General features: G+C 38.8%; 1 pseudogene; it reads right to left on the reverse strand.

Annotated features, from left to right (window-relative positions):
• Nucleotides 1–14,270: 14,270 nt before the first annotated feature.
• On the reverse strand, nucleotides 14,271–14,363 carry LOC116821385 (U6 spliceosomal RNA; annotated as a pseudogene).
• Nucleotides 14,364–15,357: the final 994 nt, after the last annotated feature.

Genomic DNA, 15,357 nt, shown 5'->3' on the forward strand with positions numbered 1-15,357 from the left:
TTCAGTTGAATTAAGTGTTGGTTTGGTGGCAGTAGAACCAATTTTTAATTTTCCTAAAACAACCCCAAAATGTCCTTGGTACAGCTATCTTTTCATAGACTCATAGAACTGGAATGGACCTCAAGAGGTCATCTAGCCCAGTCCCCTGCACTCATGGCAGGAATAAGGATTATCTAGACCATCCGTGACAGGTGTTTGTCTAACCTTCTCTTAAAAATCTCCAATGATGGAGATTCCGCAACTTCCCTAGGCAATTTATTCTAGTGTTTAACCACACTGACAATTAGGAAGTTTTTCTAACATCCAACGTAAACCTCCCTTGCTGCAATGTAAGCCCATTGCTTCTTGTCCTATTGCCAGAGGTTAAAGAAAACATTTTTCTCACTCCTCCTTGTAACAACTTTTTATGCACTTGAAAACTGTTATCATGTCCCCTCTCAGTTTTCTCTTCTCCAGGCTAAGCAAACCCATTTTTTCAATCTTCCCTTATTGGGCATGTTTTATAACCTTTAATCATTTTCGTTGCTCTTCTCTGGACTTTCTCCAATTTGTCCACATGTTTCCTGAAATGTGGCACCCAGAACTGGACACAGTGCTCCAGCTGAGGCCTAATCAGTGTAGAGTAGAGCAGAAGAATTATTTCTCGTGTCTCACTTACAAAATACCTACTAATAAATCCCAGAACGAAGTTTGCTTTTTTTTTGCAACAAGTGTTACACTGTTGACTTATATTTAGCTTGTGGTCCACTTTGACCTCCAGATCCCTTTCCATAGTACTCCTACCTAGGCAGTTATTTCCCATTTTGTATGTGTGCAGCTGATTGTTCCTTCCTAAGTGGAGTACTTTGCATTTGTCCTTATTGAATTTAATCCTATTTACTTCATACCATTTCTCCAGTTTGTCCTGATCATTTTGAATTTTAATCCTATCCTCCAAAGCACTTGCAACCCCTCCCAGCTTGATATCATCTGCAAACCTTATAAATGGTTAGAGAGAAAAGGTGTAGTTGCATGCACACCGTTCTTAGTGCAGAATAAAAATTCTTGCTAACTTTTTTTTTTAAATTGGGTTCATCAATTTTATTTAAAAAGTCTTAAAGTTATTTACACATGCACTGTACATAATATTTCTACTTGCTTGTGCCTCAATTCCATTCTGGAAAGATATGTTTTATGTGCAACTAAAATGAAATTGATACGGGAACAAAATATTTCCTTACCATGTTAACTTAAATTTATTACTGAAGCACAAATTCTTAATGTAGATGGTAATGGCAGAAATGTTCTTTCCTAGGGAACAGAGCTTTCCTATAGATGCTACTTCTAGTCTAGTGGCTTCTGTATTATCTTGCAGCACTAACACTCCTCCCCAGTATGTGATGGAAGGCCTAGGGCATCCATATGGAAGAGTTACACTTGTCCTCTGCCTTTGCATAATAGGTTGCACATAGGGCCCACAGCGACCATTTCTATGCTGCATATTCTCCCCAAATCCTCCCTTCTCTTTCCTCAGCAGAACTTCACCAGTTTGTATGCAAAGAAGGCCCTCTGCAGCCATGGAAGAGGGGAGTTGATTTGCCTTTGTTCAAGATCTAGTCTGCCACAACATGTAAGATAAAAAGCAATGCCATATTGCTTTTGTGAAAATACAAAGAAGAAAAAACTGGCAATGCCTCCGTTAATAAGCAGAGCCTAATATTAATTAGGCTCTAACTTCTATTCCTTCAGCAGATCCCCTCCAAAAAGAAATGAAGAGCACAATCTAAAGAGTAAATTTCCAACACCAGATTTCTTTTTTAGGTGTTTAGATTTTCCTAATTGTTTCATCCCAGAACTTGAGTATATCTTTAATGTGAAGGCATCATTTGGGATTTATTATTGTTAGCAGTCTGAGTATACCTATTTAGTTTTGGAGGGGTTTTTTGTATCCTACCCTAAAGTACTGTATATTCCAGTGGGATAATTTGGTTGAAGTTTAAATTAGGTTTCAATTTGTGTTCCACATGTCATTTTCACCTGGTAATTCTATCTGGCATATTGTTTTAACATGAACAAGAAGAAAACAGTTTGTGCCTTTTCCTGTATATTTCAGTTCTGATTCCCTCCTCATAACTTTTCCAAGAGCTACATGTTACCGAGTATTGTAAAAACCTGTCTGAATACTTACATGGCAGGTGTTGAAACACTGTGAGAGATTAGCATTTTAGTATTTGATGATCATAGGCAGAGGTGATATCATAGTGCTAACAGAAATTAACTATGTATCAATGTTATTCCTATATAGTGGAGGAAAATAGCAAACAGAAAAATTGCAAAGTAGTTTGTGTTCAGTGACTTATTTTGTTGTGTATTAGAAAGTTATCATCAGATTGACTTGGATTTAGTGACACATTATATGTCTTTTTAAATATTTCAAACAGATTTAAGTTACTTTGCCTGGGGGAGCTTATTTTATTAGCGATAAAATGTATTAGTCAACATTTTATCTGACGGTATGGTTGGAATGTGTTTTTCTGTAGTCCTTATTTCACTAAATAGGTAAAATGTATCTTAAGTACTATATTTTAGTTGATGGATGAAATGCACATTGAAATGTGATATTTGACTCAGAATGAAATGCATTATGGTTATAATCAGCTCCCCTGGATATGATTATCAGTTGATGATTTTTATCAGGCATCAATGTCAAAAGTGAAGCTGACTCAATTTTCGTGTGACAGCAAAAAAAAACAGCTACACAAAAAATGGCTTGATCAATAAATAACAGTTCATTTCTGTGAAAATATGAAACAATATTTTAGAAAGAAAGTCTTAGAAGTAGCATCAGTGAGCTTTCTGTTTAGATACACCATGATACAGTGCATTAACATTTGACCGTTTTCACACCGAAAATAAATTTTTATCCTCATCTTTTAACTTCTTTACAGGCATGCTTAATATGTGTACTCACAAATGCTGATGCTGTGTTTTATGCCGAGTATCTTTGTCCACATACACGCAGGCGTGTGAGAAATATCCGTAGACAAGCTGCTCTATTGATTCCTGCCAATGACCTTGGCTATCATTTAGAGAACTCTCTGAATGGTCGTATTTTGCAAAACCCACAAATTTAAGTCAAAGGGAGTATGGACTCTCAGTACCTTGAAGCAAATACTACTCGGATGTCTCTTTACAGACATTTACACACAACAGATAGGATTACATAAATTATCAACTATTACAGCATACTGATGCTGTTGACAAGGCTAAAGAATCTTATTGCTTATTTTGTTATGTGGGGTCCTTCCTCACGACAAAAAGAGGTGGGGTGTCAGGCCTGTGCTCTCCTTTTATAGTACATCCATCCCTATCACTAATTAATTTAGTTAAGCAGCACTGAATTAGCATAAGAATGTAAGATTGGTACAGAATCTCCAAGCAGACAGCAGATTTAATATTTCTAGCTAAGAGTCATGCTCTCAGATACAAGAGATGAAGTACATAAAATACACGACAGTTCTGTTGGCTGCTGCTAACGTTAATGTTCATTGTGAATTAGCTGGACCCTTGTGCTAGAGAATGACTGCCAAAGAAGGATTTATTGAGACTGTCAGCCTGTGTCTGTGCCATCTCATTTGCAGGAAGCTTTTTCCTTCAGAGTTCCAGTACTGAAACATTGGCTCCCTGTAGTTCTTTATACATGATCACACAGATTGACATTTTATGCCAAAGAAAATGGATATGTGAATAGTAGATTAAAGGGGACGTACTAGATCCTCAAGTAATTCTTATGCATGTCACAAGACAGATTGAATTGCAGTGGATACATGAGCAAATCAGTTTTGCTAACTCCAGGGATTTTTATTATGAATAACATGATCATAGAATCACAGAATCATAGGACTTGAAGGGATCTCAAGAGGTCTACTAGTCCAGTCTCCTGAACTCAAGGCATGGCTAAGTATTACCATCCTAGACCATCCCTAACAAGTGTTTGTCTAACCTGCTCTTTAAAATCTCCAATGACCAAGATTCCACAACCTGCGTAGGCAATTTATAACTATCCTGGCAGTTAGAAAGTTTTCCTAATGTCCAACCTAAACCTCCCTTCCTGCAATTTAAGCCCATTGCTTCTTGTCCTATCACCGGAGGTTAAAGAGAAAAAAAAGTCTCCCTCCTCCTTGTAACAACCTTTTATGTACTTGAAAACTATTATTATGTCTCCACTCAATCTTCTCTTTTCCAGACTAAACAACACTTTTTTTTTTCAATCTTCCATCATCGTTCACATTTTATAGGTCATTTTTGTTGCTCTTCTCTGGACTTTCTCCATTTTGTCCACATCTTTCCTCAAATGTGGCACTTAGAACTGGACACAATAGCTCAGTTGAGGCATAATCAGCACAGAGTTGAGTAGAAGAATTATTTCTTGTGTCTTACTTACAACACTCGTGCTAATACGTCCCTGAATGATGTTTTGTTTTTGTTTTTTTGCAGTAGTGTTACACTGTTGACTCATATCTAGCTTGTGATCCACTATGACCCTTAGTTCCCTTTCTGGAGTACTCCTTCCTAGGCAGTCATTTCCCATTTTGTATGTGTACAAGTGATCATTCCTTCCTAAGTGGAGTACTTTGCATTTGTCCTTATTGAATTTCATCCTATTTACTTTAGACAATTTTTCTAGTTTATCCAGATCATTTTGAATTTTAATCATATCCTGCAAAGCATTGGCAATCCCTCCAAGCTTGGTATCATCTGGCAAATTTGTAATTGTACTCTCTATGCCATTATCTAAATCATTGATGAAGATATTGAATGGACCCAGACCCAGAATTGATCTCTGCAGAATCTCACTTGATATGCTTTTCCAGCTTGACTGTCAACCACTGATAACTACTCTCTGGGAATGGTTTTCCAGCCAGTTATACACCCGCCTTATAGTAGCTCCTTCTAGGCTGGATTTCCCTAGTATGTTTATGAGAAGGCCATGCAAGACAATATCAAAAGTCAAAATATACCACATCTACCACTTCCCCCCATCCACAAGGCTTATTATCTTGTCAAAGAAAACTATTAGGTTGGTTTGAGATGATTTGTTCTTGACAAATTCATGATGACTGTTACTTATCAGCTTGTTATCTTCTAGGTGCCTGCAAATGGATTGCTTATTTATTTGCTCCATTATTTTTCCAGGTATTGAAGTTAAACTGGCTGGTCTGTAATTCCCCTTTTTATAGATGGGCACTATATTTGCCTTTTTTGAGTCCTCTGGAATCTCACTTATCTTCCATGACTTTTTGAAGATAATCGCTAATGGCTTAGATGTCTCCTCATTCAGCTCCTTCAGTATTCTAAGGTGTATTTATCAGGTCCTGATGACTTGAAGAGATCTAATTTATCTAAATAATTTTTTTTTACTAGTTCTTTCCCTGTTTTAGCTTCAGATCCTGCCTCATTTTCAATGGCATTCACTATGTTAGATGTCTTACTACCAACCTTTTCGATGAAAACAAAATCATTTTTCACTTTTGCCATTTCCACATTTTTTGGTATTGTTTTGACCCACTTATTGAGTAATGGGCCTACCCTGTCCTTGGTCTTCCTCTTAATGTATTTGTAGGATGTTTTGTTGTTACCTTTTATGTCTCTAGCTAATTTAATCTTGTTTTGTGCCTTCAAATTTCTAATTTTGTCCATATATACTTGTGTTGTTTGTTATGATGTTTGGTCCCTCTGCAGGCATTTAGTGATAAAGCAAAAAGTTCTGGAAATCAGATTATTTCTGAAAGCAAACTGAGAGAGAGGCAAGAGACTCTCTCCCCCAAGGTGGCTTGTAGTCTAAGGGAATTTGCTCTAAACTGCAGGTCCAGAGACTGAGTTCTCCTGCTAGCTACTCTACTGACTTCTGTTTCTATTTCTGTACACTTTGTTACTGTCAGTATGAGACAAGACTTCATGCTTAGAGTTCCTCTGCTGTCCCACACACACTTATGTAACAGCCAGGTAAAATATGCGTGCTGCATCTCCCCATATGTACTAGTCCAAATATGAGGTTGTGGGTTCAAATTCTGGTGATCTGTGTGGTGGTATGGATATAGACATACACATATACATGTACAAGCTTATGGATAATTGTTTAAACTATTTTATATTGCAAAATGCTTTCTTTGGACCATAACATTTGTGTTTCTGTTGCATTTTTGTCATGATTTGGTTAATGGGAACATTAACATAGACACAGAATTCCACATTTACAGTCAGCAGATTATGTTGTAGTGGTAGGTATTCAACAGCATGAGAAGATTCTGAGAATTTGACAGGGGGCATAACATGAACTCTCCTGCCATAATCCAAGGTAGCACCTGGAACAACATATTCAAGAAGACCAAAAATTCAAAATATGGAACCTGACCAGCAACAATAAGAGCCAGCACACTTGTGCTTTGCTGTTTGATGGCCAAATATGTATTTCCGGTATGGGAAAGATCAGCTCACACAAAGAAGCTGGACCCTGTGCCGAATGACAGATGCCGCTACATCACAGGATTTCTAAAACCAACAAACGTGAACAGCCAGAATTGCTCCAATGGATATTAGGAGAGCGGTCACAAGCAGAACGGAATGATTACAAGAGGTCAGATATTCTCTACATAACCACGCTGCAGCAGTTAGCCGCTTGAAATCACAGAAACACTTCCTAGCTGCAGTGGAACTGCTTAAAAAAATCACTGATGGCTACATGACTGGAATTGTGGCACACATGGCTCAAAATACTCAACAAGGACACAAAAATGCACACAAGCATTGCTGAAGACGTTCCGGCAGGTGTGGTGGAAATACTGATCATCTTGGAGGTGGTCAAATCACTTCCGAAAAAGAATTGGTAGGTCAAAAGTCAATATGTGGAAATGGAGTGCCCTAGAGACATGTTACTGTGGTGAAACACAAATCATGGAACATCTGTTGGTGTGGTGGTTCCTGGAGGAACCATATACCACAGAAAATCTCAGCAGAGCTACAGACCAGGCTATATCATGTGCCCAAAACTGGAAAAAAATGTATGATTGTGGTGGAAGCACATGAGAAGTAGTAGCCAACAGGAAGTATAACGGTTATTAAATAAACACACGTTATCAAAAATACAAGTAGATCCATAAACAAATATCCTTGTTAAAATAAATTATGGTATATATTGTGATACAGCATGGTCAGAGGGCAGCAGGAGAGGGTTAGAAGGGGGCCTTATTCTCTGTAGAGGGAAGAAAGTTTGTTATAGATTAATTAGAGCACCTGAAGCCAGTCACCTGATAAAACCCCCCTGCTTCAGTCAGACAGGGGAAGGCATTGAAGTAGAGTGGATTGGTGTTGGAGCAGAGAGCAGTTTGGAGGAGCTGAAGCAGAGTGGATTGTGTTGGAGCAGAGAGCAGTTTGGAGGAGTTGAAGCAGAGTGGATGGGTGTTGGAGCAGAGAGCAGTTTGGAGGGAAGCAGAGGAAAGTTTGGAGAAGTGCTGAGGTGGGCTTAGAAGACCAAGACCCTAGGTTAGGGGACACCTGGCTTGTGCAGAGGGAGGGTAGGAAGCCCCCACAAGCTGAAGGGTAAGAGAGGGAAGCAGGGCCAGCTCTGGCTTTTTTGCCGCCCCAAGCAAAAAAAAAACAAAAAACCCACCTGCGGGGTGGCTAGATCCAGGGTGCAAACTTTCGTCTAGCGGGATTCCCTGCGCTGCAGATGTACCCCGAGCAGCGGAGTGTGTGCCCCGGCTAGCAGGAGGGAGGGGGAGGGAGCGGAGGGGGAGAGAGAGAGAATGGGGGCGGCCAGGGCTTCCTTCAGCCAGGGCGCTCACCACTCGGCCCCTCCTACTGTGCTGCCTGCCTGGAGGGGTCTGCGTCGTTCCGGTCGGTGGGGAGGGAAGGACGCGGGCTGCCGGGCTTGCTGCAGACCTGGCACCAGCTGGGGCAGACAGAGCGTGCAGCTGGCTCCCAGCAGGGTGCTCCCCTCCTCTGTACCACCTCCCCCTACAGGGTGGCCAGAGCGGCGAACAAAAAAAGAAAAAGAAAAAAGGACGTCCATGCCACCCTAGGTTTGGGCGAAATGCCACCCCTTAGAATCTGCTGCCCCAAGCATGAGCTTTCATGGCTGGTGCCTGGAGCTGACCCTGGAGGGAAGTAGCCCAGGGAAAGGAACCGCTAGTTCAAGTGATTTACCGCTATCCCTAGGGCCCTTGGGCTGGTACCCAGAGTCGAGGGCAGGCCTGGGTCCCTCCCTCTCCATTCCCTTCCTCTAGGACACTAGTGGGACAGTTCATATCCCAGTTCAGGAGCAAGAAATGGCTCCCTGACCGCCCCCCCGCCCCCCCGAAGAGAAGGTGTGAGACCCATCATAGTAGTGCCGGCAATTTGCCACAATATATAGATGGTATATATAGTGCCTTCAAGCCCCATTCATGGAGCAGGACCTCTTTGTGCTAGGCCCTGTAAAAACACAGAACTAAAAGACAGTCATTGCTCCAAAGATCTAAGGGTCTACGTCTACACTTTGAGCTGGAGGAGTAAATTCCAGTTCTAGTAGACTAGCTCAGATCGAGCTCTCACACTAAAATAGGGCATAGTTGCTGTGGCATGAGTAGTGGAAGGGGCTAGCCACCCCAAGTACATATCCATCTGATATGGTAAGCATATATTCAAGGGTCTAGCTCTTTACGTTGCTGTGGATATGCTTTGGTTTTAGTACTGTAGCTCTGAGTGAGCTAGAGTGGATATATCTACTTAAACTGGTATTTATATCTTCTAGCTATAGTGTAGATTTAGCCTAAGGATATGTCTTCACTAGAAACAGAGCAGCGGCCCAGCTGCAGCTGTGGTTCTCTAGCACTTCAGTAAACACACTCACTACTGCATTGGGAGGGATTCCACCATCTCTGCAGCTAATCCCCAAGAGATGGTCAGCAGTCTATACTGGGGGTTAACTCAACTATGGTGCTCAGGGGTGTGGATTTTTCATGCCCCCGTGTGACGTAGCTGGATTGACCTAACCTTTTAGCATAGACCTTGGCTTCATGACACTACATAACAGGAAACACCGCTCTCCAATCCCTGTGTTAACATAAATAAGATGACAATTAACATATTCATTTTGAATCAGAAGTTGAGTTCTGTTGCTTAAGAGAGGAACTCCTTCAAACACACATCTTCATTTTTGTTCTCTGAATAACTGTGCTCTTAGTATACACAACTCTTAGTAGAAATAGTGAACAAACAACTTGCTACATTAAATTGGCCAACTGTGTCCTTAATGCAAACCCAAGGTACTTCTTCACATTACCCTTAAAGTTTATAACATTAGAAAAAATCTTATATCTGACTTTGTCAGTATACCAGAATAGCAAACTGTCTGTTTTAGAGTTTTACCCCTTACGATACTTTTTTAATTTATATGGCTGAGATAGAGAAGCACAGACAGCATTTGAATAACACACAAACAATATGATAGAATAAATATTATGTGTACTATTTATAGTAGCCTCTATACATTTGTGAAGCAGAATTATGTTGATGTTTTTACAATATAAATTGATATTTTGTATTGCTCAGCTTGTGGAATGAATCACATAAGAATAAATCCAGATATATATACTAGTTATTCCATATTCATCCCTGCCTCTCACACACAGCCATAAATATTTATATTATGGAGTAATTAACAAGTGACTATATTAACAGCGAAAGGGAAAGTTGGTTGTGCGGTATGGTCATCTGTGACAATTTATACTGCTTTTGAACATTGTCAGGGCAGACATGTTCAACCTTTGCTTTAAGTACCAAAGTAACAGGAAATAGGATATCACTGTAATGTGCCTTCTGAAGAGTGAATTGCCATCATATACTGAAGTCCCATACCAGAACATGCCAGCTTTCTGCAATAGGAGGGAATGTGTGGCACAACAAAACATTAGAGATTAGGAAATATATTTTGTCAGTGGTGGAAATGGAGTTGAATTTGATATCATTTTAGAAATTCCACACATTCTGTTGGGAGGGATTAGACTTTAAGATAGGGAATAAAATACACTTTTGATTTGAGTATAATACTCAGTCTGGTGGTTCTGATTATGATGATGATGCCATAAACCTGCTTAGAGGCAGATTAAGGGTTCTGCAGAAGAATCAGGAACTTGAATTACAGCTTTGGCATTTTGCTGAAAGTTATAAATAAGACACAGTATTTCCTTTTTATGTAAACTTGCAGTGTTCATCTGAGAATCTGTAATGTTAGTAGGCTAGAACTTGCTAAAAGAGTGACAGCAGGGAAAGGATTAAGAAATGTTTGAAGCAGACAGAAGCACATACACACACACAAAAAGTATGGGAATTGCAGGGTTATAATCACCCTCCGTGTATTATTATAACATATCTAAAACATGACTTCTTAGAAAGGTACGTTATTTTGTAGTAGCTCTCTTTACTGGACAGGCATTTTTGCAATTGCATATGCCTTCAAACACCATCCTTTTGTGGCTGACTACTTTTACACAGAAATGGATTATTCAAATTATTCATTATTCAGAATTCATGGGAGTGGGGGGAGGGGGAGACTGAAGGGTTTAGTAGGGATTGGGCTATAAATGTTTGGTTCTATTGCAAGAGATCATTCTCCTTTCATCACTCCAGGCTTGATTGTGACCTGTTTTAACTCTTTTTTTTATTTTTACTGCAACAAATTAGATTAATATTAAACATTTTCATACAAAGTGATTTCTGATGAGAGAAAATGCTCAGATGTTAAAAACCCAGAAGTCTAGGTTCATCACAAATTTCTCATCTCTTGATCAAAACACAAGAAAAAATCATCAGCTTTGCTCTCCTTATTTGATTAATTCCAAGTTAAGCAGATATGACAAATACTGTGCAAATCTTTCTTATTTGCTAAGAGAAGCACTCTTAATTATTAGAAAGCTTGCACTGGAATTTTCTTCTTATCACATTATGCATTTTCTGGACGTGTGATCCATCAATTTCAGGCCTTGATAGGTTCTACCCTGCTCATTAAATATCAGTTAACATAAAACAGGTTTATGCTTCCTGCATTAAAACAAAATTATTCAACACAAAACTGTACTAAATGCATTATTAACAAGCTGCAAGCTACAACGAATGCATTTAAATCACTGCCTCTTTAATAACAAACTAAAGAATTTTACAGTGAAGCCTTTGTTCCATGCTGTTAGAACAACTATTGTTTTTCATTTCCAATCTCTTCAGAAGCTGTTTGTGTTTAATCATTTGCTTGTTTAAAATGGGGTGGCTGTCAGATCTTTGGTATACTTGAATTTGGGCTTGTTATGTTTCAGTGTAAGGACTGGCATAATTTGTACATTACTAATCTCAACTTGTCAGCTTTGCCCAGACTAGAGAAAATATAGATGAACCTGTACCATAACCACAGATGTGAACAAACCCATTCTTTGGTGTATTTAAAATCCAAATACTGATTGGAATTTTTTTGTTTAATCACATTACTAGTTTGTTGTATGATTTGTAAGAATTTCTAGGTGGAATCATTTATTGTACTCTGGAAGCAGTGTTGCTTAGTGGCTAGAGCACTGGTCTGTTCCTGACTCTGCTGTATGACCTTTGGCAAATCATTTAATTGCTCTGTGCCTCAGTTTCCCCATATGCAAAATGGGGATTATGAGAACTCCTTTGTAAAGCACTTTGAGATGTACTGATGAAGAGTACTACATAATTGCTAGGCATTATTATTCATTTATTTTACAACTACAAATAAGAAATAAGATTAAAGATAGCTTGGAAAAAAACTTTTCTTTTTTTGAAGGCTTAAAATAACATATGGCCCTACAAAAGATGACAGATTCTACTTTCTGCTTTAGCACTGTAAATCTGCAGTAACTATTGACCTTATATGAGGGACTACAGACTTACTTTGGTGTAAATGAGATTGCAGTCTAGCTCTTTGGGTAGCAAAAGACAAAAATGTGCAGTAAGCTATATGTTAATATTAATACTGTTAGGTGTTACTTTTGAGAATCTATAATATAGGGCCCGACTATGGCACTAGTTAGCCACTCTTGTGTTGACAGATGAGGCAGACAGTGTACTGTGGAGGCATTTTGCCCAGGAGGAAGAAGAGAAATAGAATTCCTTCTGGCATATGCCGTGGAAACACACAGAGAAGCAGTAGTTGTAACATGTACTGCTTCCCATTGTTGGCTCTAGATGGCTAGCCATGCAATTAGGCTCCGCTTGTATCAGACCCGACTTCCTATGTTGTGCTTAGGAATACCAATGGTGCTATAACTTCCTTCCATGTGCTTGGGAAGCCTAGGAACCAATGTTCTGGCTTAGCTGTAGTACCCTTGTATGTTCTCCTCTTTCCTTGCTCTCCTGTGGGAAATTAGGCAGAACCTGGTCTATAGATTTTCCTTCTACCAAATGTGGAATTCATAACACATACATAAAAAAGTAATGCCATTGTTCCATTCAGTATCTATCTCCTTTTGGAGATGTTTTAATATCTTTCAGTGCTTCTTCGAAATTGAGGTGATGACAGTTTTGACATAATGCTGTCTGGTACAATGAGATTTTCCACAATACTGAGGTTTGTTTTGTCTAAGTGTTCTCTTTCACTTCTGGTTTTGATGGGATTTTTGTTATTTGTAATCATTCCTGTTTATGACTTCAATTAATCTCACCTGGCTCGCATAACTAGATTAATTAAAAATGACTTTTAAAAAGCACAGCTCGGTTATTATATATGGGAACTGGACAAAATGTTATCTCTTGGATGGAGCCGAATAAAATTAACAAAACTGTTTGTTTGTTTTTCCAAAATTATAGTTAAAGTGGCACAGACAGCACTTTGCTTCAGTGACATCGCTCTCCTGCATCCAGAGAAAAATCTTAGATCCAGATCACTGACAGCTATATTTTCAGACATGCTCCCTAATTTAGTCAGTCTTTCAAGGCCTGGTTTGACACTTGACTCACAGCTCCCACTGATGTCATTCGGAGTTGCAGATCCTCAACACCGCCGAAAATTGGACACGAGGTGTGTCAAATTGGACACTCAGAGGCTCATAAAATTTAGTGAACATTTCTGAGGAGTTGTAGACCTTAGCCTCACAAAAAGAGAACAAATCATTATTCTCAAAAAGACTTGCATGTTATTTGTCTTTACACTTTCTATTGAAACCTTCAAAATTTGAATACACAGAATTATCCTGCAGAATTTGTGCCATGGAATTTCCAGTTGTCCACACTTGTGTGCCTCAGAAATTATGAAGCCTTGAGGTTCCTCTTGCCCCAGAGTATCAAGTAACAGTAGTTTTCAACTGAACAAAATAACACAAAATGTTCCAAATATAGCCAGCTTGATTTTGAGTGCAAAAGGTTTTGTGCGTCAACATTTTCATGGTCATATACCTATTTGATATCCCCTCATTCGGTTGAGAGCATCTCTCATGAGTTCTGTATCCATTGCCCAGTAGACTGTCATTCACTAACATATGAGAATAAATCGTATACCATGGTCACCATTAAACATTTACCCACATTAGTCATAGAGTGGTATCTGAGATCACCCTATTCTGAGTCACAGGCAGATAATATGGTATCCTGGGTGGCACAGCGTGATAACTATAGGTACATGTTGACTTACTGCAAGCAACAACTGAATATCGGCTAATCTGTTTCAGTACTTTAGTGCAGGTGTTCCTGTATGTGTGAAAATTTATACTTTCACTTTTGTGTGGTATGATGATTTAGTGCTAATACACTGGGCTTATAAAGACATGTAAAATTTGGAGGAAGATTGTCTGGCTCTAAGTTGTTTTTCTTATACCGTGTGTTCTAATGAGTATATTGCCAAAAAGGCACAAGTGTACATCATATTGTAAGCATGAAAGGGGGTCAATTTATGACGTTACCAGGAAGCCAGTCAGATTTTTAAGCTGAAATCTAACAAAGTAGGTTTGACAATATATGGGAGACTCTAACAAGATAACCCTTGTTATTGAGTCCAGGGAGCATTAGCTTACTAGTTTAATGCTAGGTTCTCTTCAGGTCAATTTATACCTTGAACAATATTTTCAAATCAGGATACTTACCTGTTCTTAACTGACCAGTAATTTATCAATTCATCCAGAACCACATTAGTATACAATTAACCATTCACCACTCAAGTGTAGACACAATCAATGTTCTAGGTGTGAACTACATACACAATATAGCCTTGCAAACAATTATCACAGACTAGAGTCACAACAGTTACATCAAAAATATGGAAACGCTTCATGAATGTGTGTGTCATCATTGCACAGGGGCCATGCTAATCTTCCAATTTTAGTATATATGTCCTGCCAGAGCAAGCAAGGAACAAAGCAAATTACCAAGATTTCTCATTATATTTATTTATGATAATAAATTCTCACTTTCTAACACATTTATCACACTTCCAAGGATACACTTGTCTTTAAGGCACTTTGAAGAATGTGGTTAGTACAGTTTGAATGGATTGGTCCAAAAGGGACAAGGTTAGAATATTAAAAGAAATTGCTTAAAACAATTCTTTTCAATCTCTCGTGGGACAATTTGCCTTTATTCACAAAAAAAGGAATTAAAATCTTAAAAAAATGGTTACAAGAGAGACCTCAAGTTACCAGGAAGATAACCGACATTTGTATTAAAATAACCTACAGTCATATACTCTTAATAATGAATAGAAGATGAAATGCAGTCTCTGAGATTAAATCTCACCACTTCTGCTTATCCTTGTAGTGTTGGGATGAGGGACAATCCTTTCCAGAGTGCTGGTCCAGGCATTGGTCACACTTCTTCAGCTTCTTGTGTTGGATTCAGTCAACTCTCTTGAGCGTATGGCGACCTCAGTTTTACATACCTTAGGTTCAGAGCTCGTTGGAGGGAGCCACCCTCTGATTCCTATTGGACACATGCCGAGTGCGTGTTCAGGTTTCAGCTTAGTTTCTCTGCTGCTTCCACTGGTATCCAATAGATGGCAATGGTGTATAATTTTTTTAATCTTCTCATTGGAGGCATTTTAATTTTAATTCATCTCAAGGATTAACCTCTACTATCAATTGAAATTCCCCTTTAAAACAATTTCTCTTACTAGTTCAAAATTATGCACTGGTTTATGTCTTTTAACATTCCTCCTTCTTTGTTCCAAACAATTCCTATTGCTTCTAGCGTGCAACAGTTATGTACAATGCAAATTAACAAAATCCCTTATACTCTTCTAAATTTGGACATATTCCACATATTCTTTGATTGTACATAAGCATTTCACATTATTTAAGACTTACATTAGAACAAGAGAGATTTTCCACATATAGAATGCTGTAG

Source organism: Chelonoidis abingdonii, chromosome 2 (genome assembly GCF_003597395.2).
Source record: "Chelonoidis abingdonii isolate Lonesome George chromosome 2, CheloAbing_2.0, whole genome shotgun sequence".
NCBI lineage: Eukaryota > Metazoa > Chordata > Testudines > Testudinidae > Chelonoidis > Chelonoidis abingdonii.